Source organism: Capsicum annuum, chromosome 11, assembly GCF_002878395.1.
Source record: "Capsicum annuum cultivar UCD-10X-F1 chromosome 11, UCD10Xv1.1, whole genome shotgun sequence".
In the NCBI taxonomy this organism is placed as follows: domain Eukaryota; kingdom Viridiplantae; phylum Streptophyta; class Magnoliopsida; order Solanales; family Solanaceae; genus Capsicum; species Capsicum annuum.
In genome coordinates, this window is record NC_061121.1 from 51,302,529 (window position 1) to 51,307,190 (window position 4,662).

General features: G+C 31.3%; 1 long non-coding RNA gene across 1 annotated transcript; it reads right to left on the minus strand.

The window, feature by feature from the left end:
- Positions 1-3,176: 3,176 nt before the first annotated feature.
- LOC124888670 lies at positions 3,177-4,453 on the minus strand. The gene is made up of 2 exons (XR_007047300.1): positions 4,008-4,453; positions 3,177-3,369 (listed from the first exon to the last, which is right to left on the minus strand). It is a non-coding gene; the product is annotated as an uncharacterized LOC124888670 (long non-coding RNA).
- Positions 4,454-4,662: the final 209 nt, after the last annotated feature.

The following is a 4,662-nucleotide window of genomic DNA, read 5'->3' on the forward strand; positions in this document are numbered from 1 at the left end:
TTAATATTTAAATATCTATGATGGTCTAAATAGACTTTGAGTTTGAACTCTTTTTTTTATTCTTAATAATCTATTCTATTTTTTAATTATTTTTATTTAGCCCATGGGTCAGCCCAGCCCATATTGCTCAAGTCCCATGGCCCAACGAGCTTATTTGGATCAAGCTAAAAAGCCCTGTTCGGCCAACCCTATCAAATTATAAGCTGAGTCAGGCCATCCCAACGGGTTTGAACCATATTAACGACTCTAATTTTTGGATCTATTTTTGGATGATCTTTAATTTTTATTTCTCAGAATTATCAATCTTCAAGTTTACCCATAAAATCTTTGAAAATACTACTTTAGCGACTTTGGCGTCTTGGTCAGTTATTCGAGATTCTTGATTATTTTATTTCTTATGTTAGCAATGTACATGTAACGATCTGAGACTACCCCCTAATCGTCACACGGTGCTTAGGACCACACGTGACCCCAAGCTTACCCTTGTACTGGTATAAACCATGAGCAACTGCATAAAATACATAAGTCTGAAAAAAAATAAGCAAAAGATCAATCTTTTCTGAATCTGATCAATACAAAGCTATATAAAAATGATTAAAACTCTGCTTATACAAAACAAAACTGAAATTAAATACATTAGTTCTACTGGCAGTCTATAAAGCCTCTATATACTGACTATAGGTAGCTGGGACGTGACTCCAACTACCACTAATCAATACACATAAGTAAGAAAATAAAGTACATAAATAACATTTAACTGAAGTCCCCGAAATAGGAGGACTCGTCATCTGCTGGAGAAAATCTGCAACTGTTTAACCGTGATACACGGACTACAACTGAACTGGTACCTACATTATTAAATAATGTAGCACATAGACGTATATGTGGATCAGTACTTTTGAAATGTCCGGAGCATGTGGGGATGAATGCATAAGTAAAACAATATCTCAATGTTCATATAAACTTGTAAAAGGATGCATGCTAAGTATAAATGACTCACATTGGCTGGAATAACTGAAAACTGAAAATTATGAATCATGAATGATAAAAAAATGTTGTATAAATCTTGTGAGTCATAATACTTAGTTCTAAAAGCTGTACTTTTACTCTTTATGCTAGTGGAATAAGTAGAACTGAAGTTAAATCTGTTTTCAAATAATGCAGGCTAAGTGTAAAGGGACTCACCTTTGTATCTGTAAATGAAAAGATGAAATCTGATAACTGACGTCTTTTATAAGACAATACCTGAGTAAATTTGTGAGCTTTATACTTAGTTTCTAAAAACTGTTCTGTTATTCTTTTCTGTTAGGGAGGTTCTTCAAACCGACATAAATCATGTGAGCTATCATGGAGTCCAACATCTAGTTCCTTTAAGGGAAAAATCTCACATTGGGAAAAGGTGTCATACTCTTGCCAGGAGTATAACGTGAGTTGAGTGATCATAATCTGTAACTTCATCCATATAAATGGGAATAATCTGATAATCTGAACCTACGTTGGCTCATAGTTCTAGGGAATGAGACCTTGGAATCATACCTAACTCGGTGCTAAATACTACTCCCTTTAATCTGTATGCTCATTTTGTAGGAAATCCACTTTAAAACTAGCATAAGGGTTTACAATGAAAACCAGTTAGGCATCTATTTACTTTAAACTGTAATCAAAACTGTAAAGTGGATTCCATATCTTAACTGAGGATCAAAATATCAAATCTTATTCAAAATCTGAATATATACTAATCATAGGGTACTTAAAAGCATAATCTTCTTGAAATATCAATACTAAAACTTAGGGTGTAAACCCATGATTTAAACTTATGTAAATTCATAGCAAAACATCACACTTAATATACTTCTTGAAATACTTCAACAATATCAAGATAATGAGATCAAAATCACAATGTCATGCTTAAACTCAACTGGAAATCTGTAATCAATGTCTCAAGTCATAATCATGGTATTCAAATCAATGTCCCAAGACATATGTTTAGTGCCTCAAGATATAATTTCAACGGCACAAATTATGCCCAAAGTATAAGTTTAATGATACAAGTTATGTCATAAGTTATAAGTTCAGTAGCAGGATATGCCCTAAGGCAAAAGTTTTTTAATAGTATTGCACTATAATCATATATTGCAAAATTATGTCTCAGGCATACCACGCGAAATAAGAATAATTCGTGTAAACACTTGATAGGTAAGGGGTAAAACTTTGTGAAAAGGAGAACTTTCATTTGTAGCCATCCCTTAACCCCTTAAAAATCGATCAAACCCAACCGTTCTTTGCACACTTAACTCATTCATATCAAGCTACAAATTATAATTTCCTTTTTATCTATTCTATTAAAAAATCAAAAATTTCATAGTTAAATTTATGTTAAAAACGAGATTTTATAGTATAAATTTTTGTGATAGGAGTAGGAGGAGAAGACGAGAAGACAAGTAGCAGAACAAAAAAGAATGAGAAGAAGTAGAAGCAAATGGAGGCGGCGGTGGCGGCGACGTATACATTATACACGCACCATACAAAAGAATAAAGTGTATAGCTATTTTTTTTATACATTGTAACGCATTGTATACATTCCATATAGTCAAATCGCTAGAGATAAAGCTCATGATACATTAGGTATATACATGTAAGCACAAGATACGTTGTATATATAATTTTCGCTAGCTATAATAGTGCGGATACAACTTTTATAAGCTATAAATACATTATAAGCATGTCCTTATACATGATACAATGTGTATAGATACTATACAATGTTGTATACATACATATATATACATATACATATATACATATACATACATATACATATATATATATACATATACATATATATATGTATACATATATATACATATATATACATATATATACATATATATACATATACATATATATATACATATACATATATATATATATTCATATACATATATATATATATACATATACATATACATATATATATATATATACATATACATATATATATACACACATATATATATATGTGTTTTTAATTTTTAGATAAACTATACTTGTATGGTTCAACCACCATTAAAACCTCAATTCACAATTAATATCCACTTTAAAAAAAATTACTCAAAAAATACCATTAAAATCCAAAAAGAAAAAAAAAATGAAAAAACAGTCACATATACAAAATAAAAAGAAGAAACAGTCTGCATATAAATACAACAATAACAACACACTCAGTGCAGTTGTCATAACAATACAAATATTTGTTCATAACATTGATAGTGGTAATAGTAGATAAACAACAACTAATACAAGTGGTTTGCCAAATCATCGGTTAGTTAGTTTTCTCCCTTGTACACATGCATGATTCAGCACAACAACCTGCATTCATCCACACAAATGTCGGTATAAGTTGTTCTTCTATTGAGAAGACAATTTCTTATCTAAACACCAATTTATACCGCTAAAGATTAGTTTATAACTTGAAAGTAAGCACATCAACCTATTCTTCAGTTAAATGGATTATTCCTTATAGAGACATAACAAGAGAAGCCTAAAAAAGATACAAAAAAAAAAAAAAATATACTTGAAATTTAAAAAGGCATTGTATTTAAAAATTGAGAGGATAAAGAGATATGATTGCTCCCTATCATGAGGTGATCAAGGTTTCACGTTTGTCGGCTAAAAAGAAGCAACATAGGTTAAGAAAATGAAAAGAGAAAAAAAAAAAAAATTGATTTTTCTATCTGTAAAAGGGGAAAAGATGAAGTGAAAAAGAGATGTTCCGGAGAACTTTGGATACTACAAATCAACACTTCATACCGTGTCCATGCTCAACGTAAAATGATATAAAATTTAAAAAATAAGGATATCTTACAAAAGTACAGTGTTTGTCTACTAGAATGACGGTAATATCTACCTTCTTAACTATGATCAGACTGTCAAAGTAGTTGTTTAGCTAAATAGATCTGAGACAGTGAAATTTAAATTGCCTTTCTTAAGGGGAGACAGATTCTCACATAAAATTTTATGTACGCCATTGATTTGTTCCGTTACTGATCTTATGAAATTCTTTGTTTGCAGGAAAGCTGCAATCCCAAGGTCAATATGGAATGAGGCTTCACAGATTCTGATGGGATAAGATACATCTTATTGGCACTGGCTATGCCAGGATCACTTTACATTGGCTCTAGCATCGTTGGAATTTGCTACAGAGTTCGTCTTGCCATCTCTATCCCAGCTGCTTGATGAACTTTTCCAGTTTGCTTGTGGGCCATTTGTATGATGCTCAGGCTACAAAGACAGTTGATGGTGGCAACACTTGTATTGGTGCTCACTGCTACAGGCTTGTATTTATAGTTGTCACTTGCACTTGTGCATTTTTGAAAAGTCATTGTGTTTGATTAGAGCGAGTTTTGCTTCTTTGTATTAGTAAAGTAAATCCGAATTCATTGTACTATTATAAGCGTGTAGATTTATTGAAATGATATTTTACCATGCTAATACGAAAAAATGATTATGTCTCATTTCATTTGTGGAAGGATGCAATGTGAAATGTGACGTTTGAACTTTTTTGTTTTACTTCCGCTAAAAAATATTAGTAATTTTTTTCCTTTTGACAAACTTGTTTTCGTAGAGATCATTTTAACCAATAGAACATGGGTGAATTGGAAT